Here is a 24,343-nt window from a genome sequence, read left to right on the forward strand (position 1 = left end):
CATATTTACATTAATCAGTGTCAAGTATGGTGAAAGCTATGTGTGGTTCACAGCAGCCTCCAGTAATATTGTCAGATTTGCTCTGCTGGTGTCCAGGAATATAGAAAGATAATGGACTGATGTATTGATAATTCTTTCTTCTTCAGACTTCAAAGAAGAAGAAGCAGAAGATTCACCACAGTAGCAATTCTGCATGTAGGATAAGGTATAGAATACACTGATCAGGCACAACATTATGACCACCTTCCTAATATTGTGTAGGTCTCCCTTGTGCCTCCAAAACAGTTGTGACTCATCAGAGAACAGACATGGGTCTTCTGAGGGTGTCCTGTGGTGTCTGGCAACAGGATGTTGTTAATAGGGGCCTTTGGGTCCTGTGGGTTGAGGGGAGGGACCTCTGTGGATCAGGCTTGTTCCAGTGCATCTCACAGATACTTGATCAGTTTGGGATCTAGCGAATTTCGACTCCAGGTCAACACCTTGTGCTGTTCGTCGTGTTTTTTGAGTTGTTCCTAAACCGTTTTTGTGTGTGTGTCTGTGTCAGGCTGCATCCTGCTGGGGATGGCTGCTGCCATCAAGGAGTGTCATTGCTATGGGGTGGGGGTGTCTGGTCTGGTCTAGGTGGGTGGTACATGTCTAAGTAACATCCACATGAATGCCAGGCTCAGAAGTTTCCCAGCAGAACATTGTATTGTCACAAGATGGTCAATGTTATTTACTTCACCTGTCAGTGGTCTTAATGGCAGATCGGTGTACTTTCCTGTGCTTGAACACCTACTCATTAAACGTTGACCCCAACCCTGACCGAATGAGCTATTTATCTGTTCGTGGTATTAATAAACTGCAACGGCACATCAGTGTTGCATGGATGATGCATTAAAGGTTAGAAAAACAACCCAAGGAAGAAGCATGTCATCGGGATAATAGGAAATTATCAGCATACTTCATCTCTGAAGAGGCTTTCATTCACTTATCTTCTGTGTATCACTCATTTTTTAAATCTATCCTCCTATCCTTTCATCCATGCATCGACCGGTCCATTCATCATTTATCCATCCATTTATCAGCTGCAGCACCAATCCACCCTCACACACCCACCCACCGGGTCTGACGAAGAGATCCAACAAACCCATTAAGAAAACAAAAAACACCACTTGACCAGAAACTCATCACTGCAACGTGGTCCCGTGTGTAACACCGAAAGCACGTTAGAGAACGAGCCGAATGTCGGGAAGAGGAGATGACGGAGTGAGGACAGGGAGGGTCCAAATGTCAGCTCCCATTGGGGTCAGAGGATGGAGGCTACATTTACCAAAGCAAACAGCCCAGAGGAGCAGAGTACTTCACCTGTCGCTGTGGATTACTCCATTATCACATCCACCAGTCTCACCGTGTCCCGTCCTTACCGCTCACTATTCAAAATTCATACACCATGCAGAATGGTGGGTGTTATAAAATGTTAAAAATTTCAGGTTAATGATGGATGAGTTATCTATGGTAGTGGGCTGCTGAGTGGGAACCCACTTAAAACGAGTTGTGGTGTTGTGATGTTCAAAGCTACGCTAACATTACTATAATAATGGAACACAGTGCAAAACACTCCTAAACAACATGGTTGTGGTAGACAATGTTAATGGCAACATTCAGTGCCACAGCAGGAAACATGCAGTTCCTGTGGAGAGACATATTCAACTTTATAGACAAAGATACATAGACCACATACCAGCTCAGGTTAAAAATCTAATTTAAATTCGGTGTAAAAATACAGATTATTATTCATATTTCTTTATTTGCTAGAGTTGCTTAAGTTTAGTTGTACTGTTGATTTTAAGCATAATGGATGGAGCATAACACAGACAACACTGAGATGAAGAGGATGCTGACAGAAACTTCCACAGAACATACAAAATAAGACCAAAAGAAAGGGAAAAAACATGAGAATACAAGTCTCAGTTGGTACTGGTACTGATGAGAAACCAGTACAAGGCTTAATATAATTTGGGTGGATGCATAATGTCAGGATCTCCTGTATGTTTCTTGTTGGGTGGGTCCGTCTCTGTGTTTTTCTCACTGGAGGTTGGTCTGGAGTTGGGCGGAGCTGGAGCCACTTACTTAGCAATGGAGCCTCATCAGCCATCTACTCACCTTGTCCATAAAATCCTGGTTCAGTCCTCCACCCGTCGCCAGATCGTCTGCTTACCTTTGTGGTATAGTGCTGTGGCTCAAGTCTTTAGTTGTGAATACTACTGTTGCATTTGCTTATTCAGCTCTTGGATCCATCTACTCACCTGCTCTGTCGTATTCTCCCTGGAATCCTCACCCAGCTCCGCCAGCCTTCCTCCCTGCATTTCCACCCCCGCTTTCCCTGGATTCCCCACAAACTTGGTTCTGGTCCATCTCCATCTACCTCTGCAAATACGCACCCACCTGCTTCCTCTGTCTTGACAATTCAGATTCAGATTCAGAATAAACCGGTTAAATCACCACAACCACTGGCTCTTGGTTTGTGACTGAATTAGAGTGTTATTTTGTCCATTCATTGTAAAATAAAATAAAATAAAAAATATTGTGTCTTAATTGTGAAAATAAGACCCAACTTATTTTCCATCCTTAAAATATTAAACTGATTAACAGACTGAACCAGACTGAGACAGAAGCCTGAACCAGTAAAAGTTTAGTGTTAGCCTTGACAACTGATTGAAAGTAGTCAGACCGGTTATTTTACTGGACTAATCTGTTCCGTTACACAGTATAAATATAAAAATAACTGTATTCAATGTGGAATTATCTGAATGGCCCGCTAATACAATTACGCTTCCTTCCACATTCCTGCAGGAAATCCTGGACTGAAGCCCTGAAGCCAGCAGCTGCATCTCCTCTGTACTTTTACCCCGAAGCAGTACAGAATTCTTCGGCGCTCCTAATGCCGCTGTGGTTTAGCTATGCAGCAAACAGAACACAGGAAATGGCACAAAAGACACATCCAGGGTAAAGAGCCATCCCTGGAGAGACAGCTGACACCAAGAAGTCCCTCTTCTCCTTCTCAGCAGCGTGATTAATAACCCCTGTGCCCCATAATCTCTCCATCATCTATCTATGTAAATGCCCCCGGACCTGCAGCGCCAACACACTTTGACTGATGGCTGTTCCACAGCACTGGGCTTGGTATGTGTGTGTGTGTGTGTGTGTGTGAGAGAGAGAGAGACTGTGTGCAAGATTTTGCATACACCAGCAGGCATGAGTGTGAATAGTTTCGGGTCACACGGTAAAGGCGCACAGACTACTTTTATCTGTTACAAACACACACTGGCAAAGAAAGGCATAGCGCTCAGGAACAAGAAACAAGGGAGGTTGTAATTTACTCACACAAATAAGCAATAAAGAACTAAATTGGATTTGGTCAAATACTTTAATAAATTCTGCTTTTATCCCCTCGGCCCCCTTTTACTCAGAAATACTAGTTTCAGTGAATGGGGCGGATTGGATTAATTAGGCATCTTAAAGCACCATTTCAAATTTGACATCAATTATTAATGATTGTGTATTTATTATTAAGTGGAGGTTTCCCTTGTTCATGCTAGTAGGGGTTTCCATGGTTTTGGACTGGTTTGTACTGACGTCTTAGTGCTGGGACTGTCACAATGTATTGCCAGCGAAGACGTTCCCGAGTACAAACCTGAAGACACAGAACAAAAGGTACTTTGGGACCAAACAGTTCTGGGGACTCCCTGCTTGGAGAGCTCCCTTGAGAACCTCGAGTCTGGACTTGACTGTCGGCCCATTTTTTCAGTGTTTTGCTGCTTTTTTTTAGAGCTAAATCCAAGAGCTGTTGTTTGTACGGCTAAAGGTTTTTCTGTTTTAATTTTTTTAGCGAAAGTGACCAGTCAAAAAGTTTCCATTAAGGTAAGAAGGTGCCGATCCTAAAATAGTAGCTAAAATTCAACAAGGCCTGATGGACAGACAGAGGATTGGAGAACATGGGCGAAAGGATCATTAGACAAGAGTGGCTTGACATTGAGACTTTAATAGCGTGGGAAAGGGAGCAGCAGAAATTGCCCACGTTTACCGTGGAGTAATAGCGATAAGAACGGCAACAGATCTTTGCTGCAGAAATTTTGCATAACTTTCACTGCACCCGAAAAGCAGAGCTCGCATTAAAATCGTTCCTGCAGGGACGACACATAGAAAACGGGGTACGTTCTCCAATAGCTACACAAAAAAATAAATCCTGCAAAAACTGTGGCAGATTTTCAAGAAAAAATGCAGCCATTGCCCGCAGTAGTGTTTTTGAGACAGAGAATATTTGGAGTAAAGTCTTATCTGGTTGCCCAAGATGTAAATGCCCCACAGATGTCGAATACATACAGAAGCACAGAGTTCATTCATTCATTCATTCATTCATTCATTCATTCATTCATCTTCTGTAACCGCTTGTCCTCTGGAGGGTCGCGGGGGCGCTGGAGCCTATCCCAGCTGTCACTGGGCGAGAGGCAGGGTACACCCTGGACAGGTCGCCAGTCTGTCACAGGGCTAACAAAGAGAGACAGACAGCCATTCACACTCACATGAACACCTATGGCCACTTTAGAATCACCAGTTAACCTAACAAGCATGTCTTTGGACAGTGCGACGAAGCCAGAGTACCTGGAGAGAACCCACGCAGACACAGGGAGAACATGCAAACTCAAACCAATGGAATTGAACCCAGAACCTTCTTGCAGTGAGGCATCACACCACTGTGCCACAAAGCTTGTTTTACTTACAGTAACTGGTTACTTTGCAGCAACCTGGGTTTTGGCATGGCTGCACATTTTGTTCAACTTCCACACAACTTTGTACTAGTGCACACAGACAGCGCCTAATATTTCATCATAAAGGACTAAAGTGACACTATTGCATAATATAAAACCATCCCAATGCTGATTGCCAGATCTGGAGGGATATTTTCTTCCTAGCACAAGCTGAAATGCTGCACCCGAGATATGATTAAGGCACTCGAGCCGAGTCGCTAGCAGCGAGCTAAGTCCAAAGATGAGGTGTCACTCTACTGAAGCTATATATAGTGTCACAAGTACTATCGCCGCTTACACAAAGTACAATGCACCACAGCTACAATTAAAATGTATGGAATTTATAGTTTAGACTAAACAAAACGGAACATCTAATGTTAGTATACACAATCTTTATATAGATTTAAAAAGCGTCTTCATTTTGACATCACTATTGTATCAAAACCTTCCTTTAAACTGTCACTGTACAACATTAACTCCGTCAGATTTTAACATTTAATTTAATTAACAGATTCATTTTAACTGTAAGGAAACAGCAGCAATCATCCATAACACAATTTGCTACTTACTAAGTTGCTAACAGAACTGTTCAGCTAATGATTCACAGCATTAAACCAGAACCAGCTGGATGCTTCTAAGGTAATAACCACGCTTTGATGGAAGTTATTTTAAGTGATCAAAAAATTTAAATATGCAGAAGCGCCATCATGTTTTTCATGATTTTATATGCGCAGTGTTTCTGTGTCCCGAGCATGGGGGGATGGTGAGTGCAGACGCAGACAAGCAGGACGCTTTGTTTTTTTTTTTAAAGCCATGACGTCCCTCAGGCAGCTTTTGGCACAAAGACAGATAACAAGAGAGTTATGAAAAGGTCAGGGAGTAAGGAGGTTCAACAGTAAGGCATTTGGCAGTGTGTTAATAGTTTAGTGATTATATCAGCAGATCAGACAGTCGATCTTTACCTTGTTAAATAAATGCAGCATGTACAGAATTTAGCTTTCTCTATCTCCATAAATGAAATATATGCAGCGGAGGAAAAAAGAACCAATATCCAGCATAACAAGGTGCAGTATTATAGACTACATTAGTTTACCTCATTATTCTTTCATCACACTTTATTTATTCTAAAACATGTAAGGTGTCCTCTGGGTGATTCAGACATAATGATTTGTGGGACTGTTGTCAGTGCTGACGACAACCCAAATCTTGACCTGATTCCGGTTTTAATGCTGGGGGTAAACCTGATCTGATTCGCTAATTATAAAGCCATCTCAATCTTGTAATTGATAATTACACTTGACTGATTGTTGGATAATTACAATGCAGACGGAATGAAAACAGACACATATTGATTAAACGCTATCCAGACACCGTTTGCAGATCCGTTACTTTCCATGACACCATCCACAGTCCACTGGCAAATCTAAGGTGTACAGATTTTCACAAGGTCTAGGATATTATTTTGTATTCTTTGGTTGTAATTTAATCTTAAAACACAAATTTAACTTTTTTTTTGTTTGTTTTTGTTTTGCTCATGGAATAAACACTAGTAGGCCTAATTAAACCCTTGAAGGGGTACTGTTCACACTTTCAGCAAAAAGATTAATTCTAATTATCAACTGGATGCGAAATGTGAAGAAATAACAGTTTTTACAACACAGGCTGAGTTATATGCTGAGTTGTGTAGATATCTGCTGAAGTTAGCATGCTTATCTGGTAGCATTAGTGAGTCACAAATTAGCACCATCCAGAGAACATATCTTAATTCCTTGTTAATCGTATTACAAGATGGGTATTCAATGTATGGGAGAGTAAATGCTACAACGACCAAAGCTTGAAACATTTCTTCTGTACCATAAAGTGAACAGCTGTTAATTTTAACACTGGCAACGTTAGCTAGCTTATAATGCTAGCTAATGTCGGATAATGTCACCAGCAGTGTTATTATGTTTGCTAAGTAAGCTATTTGTTGATACGTGGTTCTAAAAAGTTAGAAATCCGGTATATGAGTAGCTTAGCTTATTCAATATTTAGCCTACTAATATCTAGTCGACCACACAAGTACTTTTTGTGTAGAAAACAAACCGGTCATGCTGTCCTCAAAACATTTCTCTAGTGCAGCTAACGATGACAGATCTTGCCAAAGATATTCCAAATGACGTCAATATATGGATTTCATTTAGCTGTTTTCTTGCTGCCGTGGTCCACGCCAACACCGCAACTTGCTGGAAATGTGCTTCCAAACAGTGCACCTCTAAACCTTATGTTTTCGATTGTTTTTTTTTTCACATGAAATTGATTTAGCCAGCAATAGCTCCAAAACACTCCACAGTGAACACTCTGTGGATAAGAGACCCTTTGGGGGACTTGTGAAATACAATAATTCTTTTTATCCTTACCACCGGGCCTGAGCCTGAAAGCTTCACCAAAAATTTCAGTTTTTACTTCTGCCCAATCGAGAAGGTAAATTAGATGGGCAAATAGCAGCCATATGACTTAGTTATTTAACCTGTTTTATCAATTTTTAGCTGCAACACATGCAATTATGATTCAACAGAATCTAAGGACAACGCAACAAAAGCTACAACTTGACGCTCTTTCACTGCTAGTGAGAACGTAGCATTAGTCACGGTAGTACTAGGCAGCCTCTTGACGTGCCTGGCAACACTAATGGTTGCAGCTGTGTTTTTATAACAGATACATCCTGGTAACACTCTGGGCCCTGGCGCATGGTTAAAGTGGTCATTTCATTTAGTTTATTCTACAAAGTTTTTACAGTGTAGATGAGAGTCGATCTCACAGAAAGGTCTCTGGAGCTGTAATTCTGTCTTTGACGTTTCCTAAAAGAGCATCAAAAATAAAATTCATTATGTTTTCAGGCAGCATCTATAGCTAATAGTTAGTTACACGTTTGTTTTGGCCTTAATTAAGGAGATGTGATTAATCCCAACTGACAGCAGCAATTAAATTATTTATGCAACATTTACAATTTATCAAATTACATATAGTTCACTGCTGAATATCCAGGGTACCTTCAGCAAATCAGCAAATCAAGACATCCTGCAACTCCTGAGTCTGAGAACTATTCAGTGCAGTTTTTTTCGATGGCTTTCTACAAGAAGAAAAATCAAGGCGCCAAACTCCCAGAAGCGATCGTTTCCAAATCTTTCATGGGTACAGAGAGACTTGATGATGATTGCCTTGATATAAATGTGAGAGAAACTGAGTCACTCTGGTTTTGCTTATATGTTTACAAGTGAGCTTCAATTACAGAGCCTCACATGAGAGGAAAAGGGAGGATAAGTATAAGCGTGAACCGACAAATTTTCCCCAAAAACCTTTAACGGCACATCTCACTATCTAGGGGATAGTCGGCATCCAGCCCACAATCCAAAGCACCTTTTTCAGTGAGCCGCCCTCACACGGCTCTTCAGAGGGGAGACATGTTGTTAATAATTAAGGCTGTGGCTGGAGGCACAGGGAGGCTAAACTTCCTCTAACAAGTGGCTCTCTGACAGCGCAGACATATGGCTCTCGCTTCCCCATATTCTCCTCAGCCCTCCAGACTTGTGCATTTCACACACGTCCAAGGCGGGGGTGAGAAACCTCCATCCTGGCTGCCAAAGAACAATAAATCAAATTCCTAATGGTCGGCAACAATCAGATAATTATAAGTGTGGCCGCGTGGCATGAAAGGGAATTTTCTCCTTCAAATCCAGTTAAGCGTTTCGCTTGATTTCTAGGCTGCGCTCTCGGCATTCGGTACAATGGGCCATGATGTTTTTTTGTCTAGAAAGGAGACCTCCCAAATGAACAAATTTGAACATGATTAGTCAGCTTCTCAGATGGTTAAATTCTGATTCCTGTTTAAGAGCCTGTTAAAATACAAGTTCATTTTTGTCTTACGGATAAATTTGATATTTTTTCTTAATGTCAGTATGGCCAACGCACATGTCCCTTCGTTATCATGCACTTGGACACCGAAGTAATTTCAAACTAATGTTATTTTGCTACTGCTAATACTCACTAGTGCAAAAAATGTGTACTGATTAGCTGTTTTAAATGGTTTCAACAAAACAAAGTCAAGAATTATAGGCACCCAGACTTTAAAGCAGGAATGCCCTGATACGTTGATCCCGACTGGTAGATCGTGTGCCATTCAAAAACTATTTTAGATGTTAGTCTATCATCTATCCTCACCACGGCATTTGACACTTTGTTGACGTACAATACAATGACGGATTGATGGGGGCCAGTTCTCACGCATGCACGGTTAAATGCATGAGCTGCTGCAAAACGTCTCTAGCGAGCTAAGTAGTTAGCTTTCCACTATATACGACTAAAGAAAGGCTATAAAACTGAGTGGGAGTTCTGGACCGAGAAAGTCTTCTTGAGGCCGGCAACCAGCAGCCACTGTCCGGACTAAGCAACCCTGGCTGATCCCTGTCATTGTAAGTAGCTTGCAAGCCAAAAAATTGAGAGCACCCCTGCTATAAAGCAGGCCCTTAAAGATAACTTTTAATACAGTTAGTTAACCTTTAGCACACACATCAAGACCATGTTGTGCTTGACAAAGTGTTTCTAAAATAATAACATCTGCAAAATGACAAAAACACGCTGAGTTTTCAAAAGTCCAGAGCCACATCGACACATTTTCATGTTAACCTGGAAATTATCCCAAAAAAATGTAAGGATTTATCGCGGGAGGTTACAACATGTAAAATAAAATTTGTTTCCATAGCAGCTGTAAAATTTAAGCAAATTTGTAGCACAGACCATGTAACTCCCCCGAGTCATATCCTTCCAAAGCAGAGTTTACTGTAGTTGACACTCAGGTGGATTTGACTTCTTCATCAGAGGCTTGTTCGAGTAAATCATCTTGCAGACATTTTTCATCGATTTCCAGCTATGGAGGCTTTGAAATGGCAACAGAATTAAGGGTCAAAATTCTATTCTAATCAAAGAGGGGCTTTCTCTGCTTAAGATTACTGCTGGGCTGAAGGTTTTCCGAGGGGAAACTGACAATTATTTGCAATTGTATGATCAGTACGACCCAGAAAAACCTAGAGAAAGTAAAGCAGCTCAGTCATATATGCGCAATTTTCCAAGAAGAGATCTCTAAATCACTTATCAGGAGAGTAACCAAGGCCAAATGTTTGCAGCGAGTTAAGACATTACAGCGCCACACCATTTATTGCAGTGTATGACTGCAATAAGTCCGGTTTACTGATTAATCCAGTTTGAGATTGATGACAGTTAGAGAGAGAGAGCAATACAGCAGCGTATGAAACCCTCAGCGGTCTGATTTGTATTAAATTCATAATAAATGGGATCGTTTTTAATCAAATCTGGACTTGTATCCAGTTATATTGGAAGCAAGTGGAATACTTTCCAACGCAGACACTAGTTCTCCTACTTTTTGGGGCAAACCAAACATTTGGCCAGAGAGAAGATTGTCATTTTAAGCAACCATTGCCTTTGCTGGGTGGGGGGAGGGGAATGGGGGGGCTGGGAGGGGTGCAAATCTTGTTTTGATACTGGCGCTGTCAGGGGGCTAGCCAGAGAGGATAGTAAACACTGCCTTTGCAGAACATTTAAAATCAATCCTTCAGCCACAGGCCTCGAAACTCCCCTCGTTCGCCCCCCCCACCCCCTCCCCCCAACAAGCCTTTCTTCCTCTTTTTCTCCCTCCCCTCTCTGTAATGTGTCTGCCGCTCTCTGAGAATAGAGGCAGCACTTAAAAGCAGGGCGTAGGGGCTGAGTTTTGTGACAACAGCTCTGGCTTTTATTATCATGCTGAGATGTGACCGGCACCGCCAGCCGCCACCAGCGCAGACTTTCACACATGCACACATGTACGCAAGTCTGGCGCACAAGCACACCCCCATCGCCCTGATGAGCAAGTAATCATGTCATTAGCCTGTGCGCTTTCAAGGCAGTGGCTCATTTGCCAGCATCCAAGCCGTTACCTTTGCTCATGATTGGCCGCGAGATTAGTCGAAAATCATTTTGTTTCCAGCGCTATTGCTTGATTAAGTCACCATTTGCCAACCAATACAGACAGTCAACAGATACTTCCACCAAATGACAAGTGACAGTGGAGCTGAATACTAATGAATGTATGGTTACATATAGTCGCTTCTCTTTTATCCCTGTCTCTTATCTTTAAAGTCCAAGCAAACCTAAGATTTATGCATGAGGCTGAATTTCCTCCGTCACGTCACCTGGGGCTTTGTCTCAGCGTGCTCCATTAGGAAGCCGCACCGCGCTACGGTGTCGAGCAGCCGGTGAAGAGCATGTGAATCTGATCCCAGGGAGGGTAAAGTGAACCCCGGTCCACGCTGACAGCACTCTCACACCGAGGATTGTGTGTGTCACCCACAACCTCCCGCACGGAGCGTTTCATTCAATATCCATCAGCAGGTGTGCTAACAGGAAGTGTAGGGCCTTATCTCACGGCACCACCGTCCATGCAGATTGCCTTGTGTTCGTCTACAGTTTCATGTCTGCATTTCACTTTTTTTCTAATGATGAAAAACAATAAATTAGTCGGGGAAGTGTCATATATCAGCGTTTCCATAGCCGTGGCTGTCAGGTGCAGTAAGGCCATACAGAGCCTGAGTAACCTGGCAATGATTACCAGATTATACTGCGGCGTGGCAGTCGTCTTCGAGGCAAATCAGTGACAAATGTGTCTGCGTCTGTGACCTGTAATTGTAAATGTCTCCTTTAGGCAAAGCGGCCTAATTTCAAAAATGGTGGATTGTGGTGGTGAGGTGTACAATATCATTTCTCTCTGTCAAATTAACTCTCCAGTAAAGGCAAGCCACCACAGAATAGCTTTAATGATAATCACACTGCATTTATGTGTGATAGAGAAATGACAGAATAAACAGCCAATGAAGAAACGTGCACCTTGATTTCATTTAGGTGGACTAGTGTAGGAGAAGCATAAGGTTGAATACTATTTCTGACATCCTATTTGCAGGCAAAAAATGAATAAAATAAAATAAATAATTGAACTGAATGGCATAATCTAGTGCCATCCACCAGTACAATCTCAATGTATATTTTCTGTAATGGCTTTACCCTCTTTTTATCATTGAGAAATCAAAATGGTCTTTCCGCTGTTGACTGAGTGAGCGGTGAGATTTCTACGCTGCTGCACATTACTTCAGATAGGGGATGGTGGTGGTGGTGGTGGTGGTGGGGAGAGATTTCTGGTGCAAACAGCCATCATAGATGGGGGCGTTTAATGGGAGCAAAAGAAGCTGCAACAAGGGCCAGCTTTCATAGTTCACGAGCGAGGCTTACATTGCAGGGCCCCCGAGGAGCAGCGCAGCAGAGATGGACATGTTTTACCCTCCTTCTGGAAACAGAAAGTGATCGTGAAGCTGTAAGGGATGATAAAACAAGCGCTTGAAGAGGAGGACACGGTAAACAGTTTTGTCTGCAAGTGAAGTTTTTTTTTAAAAAACTTTATTTTTATAATGATATTGAAATGAAATTCTCTTTAAAAATTGCACTGCACTTTAACTTTACACCACTTGAAAATGAACTCACTGCCCATTAGTGGAAAGAAATTCCTGGGGAACTGTGATTGAGTCAGCTGGGGTGGTTGAAAATAAGTTGATAAGTTGAGTGGGGAAATGCTTGGACAGAATTAAACATTTCTGCTGATAACAGCTTCACGGTTTAGCTTGAAAATAAAAACTCAGTGGGTATAATTTGGGGTGTAAGATGGCCAGAACTTGTGCCTAGCATGAATAAACTGCAAAAGATTATTCTGCCCATTAAAAAATGAACCCAAAATAGAAATATTTCTCATATTCCGATGTCTCACTTTGACAACGTCTATGTAATTTATTTGGTCTAGAAATTCAGCTTCTAGAAACGAATGAAGTCGTTGCATTTCAGCTATTTTGGTAGTGTGGCGGTGATGTTTTCCACTGTTATTTATTCAAAAATATCCTGATATACACCCATCAGACATAACATTATGACCGCCTTCCTGTAGGTCTCCCTTGTGCCTCCATAACAGTTGTGACTCTGGCAACAGAATGTTGTTAGTGGGGCCTTTGGGTCCTATGGGTTGAGGGGAGGGATCTTTGTGGATCAGGCTTGTTCCAGTGCATCCCACAGATACTTAATCAGTTTGCGATCTAGTGAATTTAGAGGCCAGGTCAACACCTGCTGTTCTTCAAGTTTTTTGAGTTTTTGAGTTGTTCCCTTGTGTGTGTGTCTGTGTCACACTGCATCCTGCTGGGGATGGCTGCTGCCATCAAGGAGTGTCATTGCTATGGGGTGGGGGTGCCTGGTCTGGTAGGTGGGTGGTACATGTCTAAGTAACATCCACATGAATGCCAGGTCCAAAAGTTTCCCAGAAGAACATTGAATTGTCACAAGATGGTAAATGATATTTACTTCTCCTGTCAGTGGTTTTAATGTTGTGGCTGGTTGGTGTTTCTGTACACACAATTTAGTTTTGAAGAAAGTCAAATAAATGGATTTCATGGTATTTAACTGCATTTATTGTCTGTTTGATGTGAAACATTTGAGAATCAGAACATCTGCAGGCGTTTAATCCGTATCATTGAGATATAATATTCAATTAATTACTCGATCAATTTTCAGTACCGCTCAAGCAGCTGTGGTTTAAAGTTACAGACGCACCAACAACAAAAGACTACCAGCAACAACGACACTTCATGTTATGTCGCCTGTGTCTGAAAGAAAAAGTTGCTCTTGAACACAGCGACTACAACCAAAGGCCAGCTGGCACATACGTTCTGCTTCTGCTTGCAAGAAAAGAACTCTTTATATCAGTGAGTGGCAGTAGTCCGAAGTCGTCATTCAAAAGTTGAAACCAGAAGAACTAGTAAGGAATGCAGGAAGCTAGAAAGAGCTACAAACTGTCACACCGAGCTGGTTCCTCCTGAATCATGCTGATAAAGTTTCTTCTGTCATTTCCAAATAGTGCCAATGGAACCGAAGAACTAGGACCACAGAGCATGTTCAGCTTGGTGTGTCACGGCCCTAAAAGGTTTGGGAAATTCTGGCTTATTCAGTTGAAGCTGTGCCAATTTGTTTTGTTCTAGCTTTTTGGTCTCAATCAACTCCTGAGGAAACTATCTTCCTCTTCAGCTTCTAAATACTCAACCATGTTCACCAGTTTCGAGCCACTATACCACCATAGCTATATCTCTTTTTTCAGTTTGATGCTGAACAGGCCAATTTGTGAACCCTATCACTTTGATGCTTTTTAACTTTAAAATAACGATTTACACCACTTTATTATATTCATATTTGATAAATACACTTATAATATATTCATATGAGGGCTGTCGAGGTTGAAGCGTGTTAACCCCAATTCCTGCACTGATATTTGTAATACGAGATTACCGCATGTGCATTCTGTTACTATAACCTCGGCCCAACCCTGGTTTGGGAAATCAGGAAGGACGGGTCTTATGAACGCGACTATGACGCGATTATAAATTGCAACTGAGACGCCCGGACAACTGTACTAGCATCAAACTTTGGCAGCAACATGGACGACTGGCTGATTCTGGAGAATATCCTTGTCACTGCGTGATTAATCGTGTGTTAACTATGGAAATCGTGTGATTAATCGCGATTCAATAAGTTAATCTATTTCATATAAATGCTATTCAAGCATCTAACATCTCACAGGTTACACGTTTAGTTTCCTCTCCAAGGCATGTGAAATATGTTGTCTATCCAACCAACCAACCAACATTAAAGGTCACAAAACTTGACGAGGAACATGTGGAACAGTATATCAAACGATCTGATGACTCTCAGCAGTTCTCAGCAATCAACGCACATCCAGTGCAAACAACGACCGGGATAAAAGCTCTGGATCTAACAGCACCTCAACCCTTTTTAAAAGATAATTTGCAATTGAGTTTAATTGTTGTGGGATCATATCATTCTTCGCAGCTCACTATTGCAAATGCCGGCTATAGTTTTCAGTTCTGTCAGTGTGATTTATATTTTGCATTGTCTCTGGAAATGGCCCTGTTAGAGAGTCAGCTGCAAAAAAAAGCTCTCATCAGGAAACTTATCTTAATAAGTTTTCCATTTTTATATGAAGAAAAAAAAACAGCAGAGTCAGAATCATTTGAGAATTTATGGAGTAAATTTTATTATAGTTTTGTTAAAATGACTGCCTGAGGACAACATGCCAATTCAATCTTCATGTGCAGCCATCCTAAAGGAAAATGAGTTAAATGTGTACCGTAAAGGCAATGCATCACTGGTAAGATGTGAAAAATATTGTATTTCTTAAAGGAACAGCTCGGATCTTTAGAAATATTCACTTTTATGTCCAGCGATGAAGAGAAGATTTAAATTGCTCTCATATCTGTGCATTAGTAAGAAGCTAGAAGTAGAGGGGGATTAGCTTAGCTTAGCATCAGTACACACACCACTAAATCTCTCTAATGAACACCTCTTATGTTAACTAACCCCAAGTAAGTCTTCAGCCATCGCAGCACAAATGATATTTATATGCAATTCATTTGTAACAACGATGTGCATTTTCTCTTATCAATATAAGAAAGCTCTATTTATATATACATGCACTTATAGTTTTTATATATGCATGACTTGCCAAGTCACAAATATTCACTACTGAAAGCATCAATAAAATGTTCGCTGAGATATGTATATATGTTCATTCATTCATTCATTCATCTTCTGTAAGTGCTTGTCCTGTGAGGGGTGCAGGAGCTGATCACGGCATTAACCTGAGCGGTTTTGTTGCCGGTACCAAATCACAGTCCGGATGCAAAGCTTGGTTTGAGTCTCGGTGGAAATGTCTTTACTTTTGCACATGTTTGATCGCAGGTCAGCGTACTGGATGTACATATTTCTCAAGATTGTGGTGCATTAATGTGTACAGCATGCCACCCAACAGTTGTCAGTTCTCTCAAAATTGAGAATGAAAATAAGTTGTCCTCATGTTCACACTAGATGAAAAGTCAAGAAATCATAAAAGTTATTTAGCTCATTCACAATCTGGGCACTGTGGATATCTAGACGCAATTTCATGGGAAAATAGTGTGGCCTGCTGTTTTTTACCAATTAATTATATACACCCATCAGGCATAGCATTATGACCACCTTCCTAATATTGTGTAGGTCTCCCTTGTGCCTTTGGGTCCTATGGGTTGAGGGGAGGGGCCTTTGTGGATCATCCCACAGATACTTGATCAGTTTGGGATCTAGTGAATTTGGAGGCCAGGTCAACACCTTGTGCTGTTCTTCATGTTTTTTTAGTTGTTCCTAAACCATTTTTGTGTGTGTGTGTCTGTGTCAGGCTGCATCCTGCTGGGGATGGCTGCTGCCATGGAGTGTCATTGCTATGGGGTGGGGGTGCCTGGTCTGGTCTGGTCTAGGTGGGTGCTACATGTCTAAGTAACATCCACATGAATGCCAGGTCCAAAAGTTTCCCAGCCGTACACTGAATTGTCACAACATGGTCAATGTTATTCACTTCTCCTGTCTGTGGTTTTAATGTTGTGGCTGATCGGTGTATATTCGATATATAATTCTATTATATTTTTGTTTGTGAGAAAATGAAATATTATGATTTAATTAGTGGGCTTTGCGGATGCAAAAAGCATTTTTGGACTTTGGATTTTCTCATTAGTAGCATGCCACCAATGTAAAAATGGTTTTCATCTCAAATCCCACTTTTGGCTAATAAACATGTTTACAAAAAAATGTTGTCTTTGATGAAACCCTGAACAGCATGGATCAGTTTCAGTTTCTAAGTTTACACCTGGGGCCACACCCCATCACTGATGCAACGAGAGGTGAGGATGCCAAACGCCTTCTGTAACATCGATGGCAAGAGGTGCAAAATCTTTTAAAGGTTGAACTCACAGGGAGCAATGCAGTTGCACTAAATGCTCCCCTGTGAAATGCAGTGTTAAAATACACAGTGAGAGAATATTTACACCTGAGCACGGTAAAAGCCTGCGTAGAAGCACCATAGGAAGATCAAAACCGGTGTAGTTTTTTCCTGTGTGTGTTTGTGTGTGCACGCAAACAGGTAAAAAAAAAAAAAAACATTCATTTGAAATGCCTCTGCAAAGTGAGATATTGTGGCCATGGAACGCCATGGCTGAGTTAATTTCATTGTCAACACCTGTTTGTGCCGAAATCCACACAGAGGCGATAGATCCCAAACAGAAATGCCATCTTCAAAAAAAAACCTCCATGAAATATGGAATTCTTTTTTACCGTTTTTTTTTTTTTTTTTTTTTTTTTCTAAGAAGGCGTCTTTCTTCATGCATGGCTTCCGCTTGCTGCACAGTGAAGAATGTTGTTACCAGGCAACAGGCATAACAATGACACAGGTGCTCTTTCTCTCTTCTCCCTCTCTCTCCGTCTCCCTCGCTCTCTCGCTCTTTCCTCATCCACGGTGTTCGTGGGTTTTTCATCCTCTCCTCAATAATGTTAAATGGCACTTGTTCTAAGTTCAGCATGAATCTGTTACACTTATAAAAAAGGTTGCACCTTGATTATTCAGAGCATCCTGATCTGTTTTTTTTCCACATTCAGCTTTGGTCGTATGTCTTCTTTCTTCTTTCTTACTTTTAATACTTGTCTGGTGTAGTAAAGAAAACCCAATCAGACGACTATATCAGACTATATAAGCCCTAAAAGAATCTGCCAGTGAAGCAGGATTTCCATTTTGTTGCTTCGTGTTCATAAAGTCTGTGTCAAGAGTAGACAAAGGGCAGATTACAGCATTAAAATCCTGGAAAATTTGTTTTCTTATTTGACAAAATTCTTGACCGAAATTGATTTGTACTGGAAACTGGTTGGAATAACACCCCCTCACTGACAGATTTTAAAATTTTCTCTAAAAAAAAGTGGGATCATCAGTCCTTGATAATGAAAATAAATGATGATAATGAATAAAAATAAAAATCTGTTTCACATTTTGAGGCAAAAAAAAAGTGAATAATCAACAAGTTCTGCATCCTTGTTGGTTTCACAGTAACCTATGATTCTGAAAACAGATTTTTAAAGTTTCTCTCCAAAAAAAGCCTGGAGTAATCCCGGCTCAGGTTTTTTTTTTGCTAAACACCAAATCACAAACAAAGAGGCAGAAGAGGAAGAAAAGCAGGGGCAGAACTAACAGGCTGTTAACACCAGCCCGAGCTCGTCCCGATCTCCTCCACGTCTGCCTTCTTTCTTGCTTTTCAGAGATGGCAGAGCCTTTGAGCTTCGTTAAATTGTCCCTCCTCCCCCCTCCCCCACCTTTCCCTCTCTGTCTCCTTTTTCTCTTCCCCTCTATCTCCTCTCTCGCTCACTCTGTTCTCTGTATCCCTCCTCCTCCTCCTCCTCCTCCTCCTCCACCTCCTCCGCCGCCCCCACCACCTCAGCCGGCAGTCTTTCGCCCTTAATCAGAAGGCTGCTGCTCCCCACGCTTCTCTGCCTCCTCCCTCCATCTCTCCTCATCACCCCATCCCCCCTCCTTCTATCCTTTCACCACCAACCACCACTTCCCATAGCACTCTCTCTTTTTCTCTCTCTCCCTTTACATTTTTCCTCCAGCCTACCCCCCCACCCCACCCCCCAACACACATCTCCTTCTACACCCCTGCAGTTAGCATCTGCCAAAGGCCGCTTCTGTTCATCACTCACCCATGCACTTAGCAACAAAAGATGTGTGGTAATTTCCCAATGCGTGCGGCAGACTGTCGGCCGGTCACACCCCGGGGGGGGGGGGGCGATGGAAGGAGGAGGGGGGGTCCTCAGAGGCTTTTCGTCTCGCCGCTGCTTGCTACTGACCTCCATGTCATGCATGATCGACGTGGGGGAGAGTGGCGGGCGGCAGCTACGTGACTGGCAGGCCGGGAGATGACAGTGGTGGGGTGGGGGGGTGAGTGAAAGCACCGGTGGGGGTGTGATGCCGTGTGGGTGTGTGTGCATGGCGGGGGGGTGGTGACGGGCGGGGGGAGAAGGAGCCGAGCTGATGGCTGCCACTGGCCCTGGCCGCCACGGTGTGTTTGTTAAAATGACTTCCTCTTGCAGCATTGTCACCGGCGTGCTGCTGCACCTGCTCTCCTCTTCCCCAACCGCCACGGCTTCGTACTTTATCTGTGCGTGTCTGCGCCTTCTTTAAGGAATGACCATAAACTGCCTAAGATGAGACACGCACGACAAAGCAGAACATTTTCAGGCCCTTTTCTTTTTTACGGCACACTCCAAAAATCAAACCAAGAAAAAGTATTTGCGAGTAAAACCAAAGAGTGGAAACAAACAGGCGAGCTTGCAGGCACTTTAAAACATGCCAAAATACAGCACACACACACAGGTAAATATGAAGCGTGCATGTGTGTGAGTCAAATCACAGCTGCACAGGGGAAAAGCATTTTACTGGAAGTCTGAGAGTGAAAAGCCCTTTTCCCAGCAGTGAAAGAGTGAGGAGTGTGCGTGTGTGTGTGTGTGAAGGGGGAGGAATATGAGGAGGGGAGGGAGCATGGAGTGGGTGCGAGGACACCTCCATCCAATCTGATCAATGGCGATATTAATCTGAGCACGAGTCAGCCCCGCCGCCACGGCATTTGATTAAAACGGGGAAGAAATATGACGTAACCAATAAATCTGTTTGTCAAAATGGCACATGGCTGGAGAGGAGAGGAAATACTGGCGCAGATAAGAGGAGAGGAGAGGAGAGGAGAGGAGAGGAGAGGAGATGTGGACGACGGAAAGAGTGTGGGGGGGGTTGGGGAGGAGGCTGGTGGCTGACCTCCTCAGCATTTCCGCTGAATGAGTGAACCACTCAGGCTGAACCAGATCTTCACCAGATTGCCTCCCGCTGCACCTCCACCAAACTACTTTTGCCTTCCCCTCTGTTTTCTCTCTCCCTCCTTCTATCTCTCACCCTCTCACCCAGCAGCACCCATGGATAACAGAGTAATCCTCCTATCCTGTACTGGTAGCCTTAATGTGTGCGTCTGCGTTATGGAGTTTGGGGCAGCTCGCTGCTAGAAATAACTCCAGAGAAAGAAGGGTTGGCTGAAATGTACGTATTGTTCAACTTTCAGACCTGTTAAAAAAATTTCATGCGCACGCCCTTCCCGCTCCTTATGCACATCCACACGCGGATTCAGACGTGTAAAAGTGTTGTTGTTGTTTTTTATCGGTATACCTTGCAGTTCTCACATCAAATATAGTGAGAGAACATTTTGTTAGAGTTTACTGTAGAACACGGTATAGAGCATTTTCTCACTGGAAAGCAAAGCACCACATCCTGTCCTCCCAGGAACAGTTTTATGTCAAAGGCTGTGAAATGACTGTAAGCTACAAGGCTCTAAGGTGAAAACAGAACAAAACGTCAAGCCAGAGATCATGGCATGTGACTTTTGACATTTTTTTCTTGTTACTGGCTGTTACCGCTGGTTTCTTTAAACCACGCCCACATTCATTTTCTAGTTTTAACCCAGTCATTGATCAGCAAATGGTCACATTAGTCAATTCTACCGTGAAATAATATATTTTCTTCCAATAAGGCCGTTAGGTACAGTATTTCTGGGTTGACGCCCAGAAATGCAGTCAGCGAATTATTATACTGTTGATCCCCAACAACAACTAAATTAGGTGTTTTAATGTTTAAGCTAAATTAAAAATGGAAGACACTGAAAAGTCAAAGTACAATAAGTACACAACCGAAGGAGCAGAAGAGCGCTATGTTTCTCCTAAATCATGATAATTTATTCAAAAGCATGTACCAAGCAACTATTGAACACAGAATGCACATAATGTGAAGTTAATCATTTTAGTGAGTGGTGAAATACTGATTGAATACTGACAATAGTGATGCATTTAAAGCTAATGTATTTATTGGGGGCGGGACAGTGGCGAGGTGGTTAGCACTGATGCCTCACAGCATCAACAAGGTCCTGGGTTCGAATCCTCGAATCCATGGGCCGACTGGGCCTTTCTGTGTGGAGTTCACATGTTCTCCCTGTCTTCGTGGCTTCTCTCCAGGTACTCCGGCTTCCTCCCACTGTCCAAACACATGCTGGTTAGGTTCACTGGTGATTCTAAAGTGGCCGTAGGTGTGCATGTGAGTGTGAATGGTTGTCTGTCTATCTGTGTTAGCCCTGTGATAGACTGGAGACCTGTCCAGGGTGTACCCTGCCTCTCGCCCGATGACAGCTGAGATAGCGGTTACAGAAGATGAATGAATGAATGGATTTATTGAAGTGTCGACAACTGAACTCATTATGCACCGTTTGCTATATATGCTGCCATTTCTGGGAAGTTACGGAGTAGGAATTACTACTTCTGGTCAAGGTTTCTTTGATTTCAAAGCCATTGAATGCAGCATACCGCTCACTGTTGCTCACCTTGATCGTAACGCACATATCACTCATAATTCTTAAGAAAACTTCACTTTGTCTGATATTTCAGTACAAGGATCTGCAGTCTACACTATATTTTATGTATTGTTTCAAGCTTTATATTGAAACATTTTGTATTTACTTCCATTTTGACTCAATATCTGAAACCCCTGAGTGCTGTGCAGTTAAGGTTTATATTTGTTTATAGGCGTTAGAGAGAAACAGGCTGTGAGTAGAGGAAAGTCGGTCCATTCATTAAATTCTTCCACACCCACGTTTGATGCAGTGGCACCTTTGCCCAGAGGTTAGATTAAACTGCCACGCCCTTCCTGCTCCTTATGCAGAAAATATGGATTTAGCGAGATTTATTAAATCCGATCTCCTACAAAGTCCCATGAAAGTTTTCCATTTATCCTTCTGTTGCACTCATATTTTCACCCTCTAGCCATTTTTCACTGACAGTCTGGTACAGGCAGCAATATCTGCCCCTGGTTAAAGTAACCCCTGTGCCGTAATGTTGTGCTCTATCCATCCCATAGAATATAAACGCAAAGATTTTTAATGTCTATATTACAGCCGTGTGTTTTCTCATTCAGGCAATTCAGACACACCACCGTTATGGAAGATTCATTTACACAATGAGACAAAAGAAGACAGTAGATTGTCTTTACGAGAGAAAAAGAAGCAAGAAGACTGAGTGCGGGAAAAGCATCTGTGAGTCTAACAGAATGACTGTCAGCACAAAGTTTACAGTTAACTTCTGTTTTATCTTAAGATTTTGTTTTGGCCAACCATGAACTACACTGTGTAGCTGGGGTGGATATAAAAACTGTAAATGAACACAAGACAAATGGGATAGAAAACACTTCATGAACAGCTTGGATGTATTTTTACAAATGAGAAGGAAAAGTCCTGTTGAGACTTTGTGTTGGATCATATGACCAGTTGTTCTATCAAACATTAAATACCTGCTGTCACAATAGACCTTTTTCTTCTTCTCACCAGCACCAGCTGCAGATTTTTTGGGGATAGTCCATCTGTCCTTATGTCCTAATTATGTGAACCCAAAATCTCAGGATTACTGTGACAGAGTTTTCTCAAATTTGGCGCCAACATGCGCTCGGACTCAAGCCTGAACCTATAAGATTTTAGTGATTGATAGACAAACGTTAGTGCAACATTGACGTCACAAAAACATGCTGTGGCTCATAACTCAACTCATGACATCTCAGGCCCATCTTGAGGGAATTTCTTCAAAATTATGACAAGAATGTCAGCTTGGATTCAAGGGTGAACTGAAGGTGACCTGGGATTTAGTGGTTAAAGGTCAAAGGTTTTTGGCCTTAATTATGTCCAATACTATGATGGTGTCATGGAGGGACAACTACATTGTGACATCATAATATTCTGCAAAAAAAAAAAAAATCTATTTGAATCTAACTTTTTTTGTCATAATTTTGAGTTAATTAAATATTCAGCAGTAAAAGTAATGTGTTTAATCCACCTGAGTAAATTTACTAACACAATACATCTCCTCTAACGAACAAGCAACCGAAACATTTCAAGGCATTTACTGAAAATACAGATGCTAGCATTTAGCTGTGCTGAAAGTCTTAACCTTAAAGGAACAGTATGTAAGAAATGTATTTCAATTAATCATAAAATGGCCCTGATATGTCACTAGACATGAAGAAATCATGTTCATTTCAAATACTTATATCACTGACAACAGTGGTCCGGCCAGGATATTGTCATTTAAAAGTGAAAGTTGCAGCCCTCAACTGATGTTGATGTTGTCATGTTGTGTTTTGGCCTGAGGCGCCACCCTCGAGCTATCTACTAATCACGAAGTCAGTAGAGTTTCTTCTTCCGGGTTGCCAGCTCTGCTCTAGTTACCACAGCTGCAGCTACGAACGTGTCGGATAAAACATGTATAATGTTACTAAACCTAAAAGACCTCGTTATGAATCCGAAATACGTCGTGACAAAGTCCAGAATGGCATGGAATTGACCCTCGACTTTTGGATGCTATATTCTACCATGTTTGTTGGTATAGGCTAAAAGCCCCGTGCTTCCGTACATATAGACAGTGGATTTTCCATGGTCGCCCGTGCTAAATGCGTTCATAAAAAGCGCACCACTAGCAGGGTATGAAAACAATCTATGTTCCGACTGAAATGTGGTATTACAGTACATCTTTACGAAATATTTGGCTAATCGCAATTAGTAAATTTTTGCGATACATAATTACTTCGCAAAACATCTCTCATGAAGCATAAACTTTATTAACAGAAAAAAAAACTTACTGTGTAGGACTCGTCACTTGCCATTGGAAGCTCCTTGTAGCAGCCTACGTTCCTGCTGGATCCTGCAGCTTAGCTGGCAGCCTTGAGTCAGGGGGGAGGCTGAGGGGATACACCGTTCTACAGTATTTTGAAAGTGATTGCAGTACCAGTTTTGGCCACAATCCTACATACTGTTCCTTTAACCCTTTATAGGGCACTCTTTGAAATACCTTGAAATTCAAAATTTCAACCCTAGAGTTTTTTTTTTTTTTTTTTTTTTTACCTTTGTGACATTTTTCAAAAGGTTTCATTTTCATGTAGAAAATTAAAGGGGAACTACAGTTTTTACAACCTGGACCTTATGTCTAGCATAAAATACGATTGTTTCCTCCCCCGTATAACTTTGGTGTCATTTGCACTCGTTCAGGAGATAATTAGATCCCCGTATATCCATATAGCGGGAGTGACTCGGGCACCGAGATGCAGCCTCTAAATAACAGACCCCGGATGATGTCTTCTGACCTGGACGATGTCATCTCTGAGCGCCGCACACACCCGCGATGGTCGGCTTGTTTACTTGTAATTTGCTACTGCTATGGTTTGTCCAGGTCAGAATACATCATCCGGGGACTGTAGGTCAATCTAACAAATAAAAAAAAGTCTTTTAAACAGCAACAAAAAAATTACTATCATTTTTTTTTTTTCAGATAACACGTTATTTAGAGGCTGCATCTCGGTGCCCGAGTCACTCCTGCTACATGGATATACGCTGATCTAAATATCTCCTGAATGAGTGCAAATGACACAGAAGTTATATGGGTGAGTAAACAGTCGTATTTTATGCTAGATCCAGGTTGTAAAAAACAGTAGTTCCCTT

This window comes from Chelon labrosus, assembly GCF_963514085.1.
Source record: "Chelon labrosus genome assembly, chromosome: 2".
Taxonomy (NCBI): domain Eukaryota; kingdom Metazoa; phylum Chordata; class Actinopteri; order Mugiliformes; family Mugilidae; genus Chelon; species Chelon labrosus.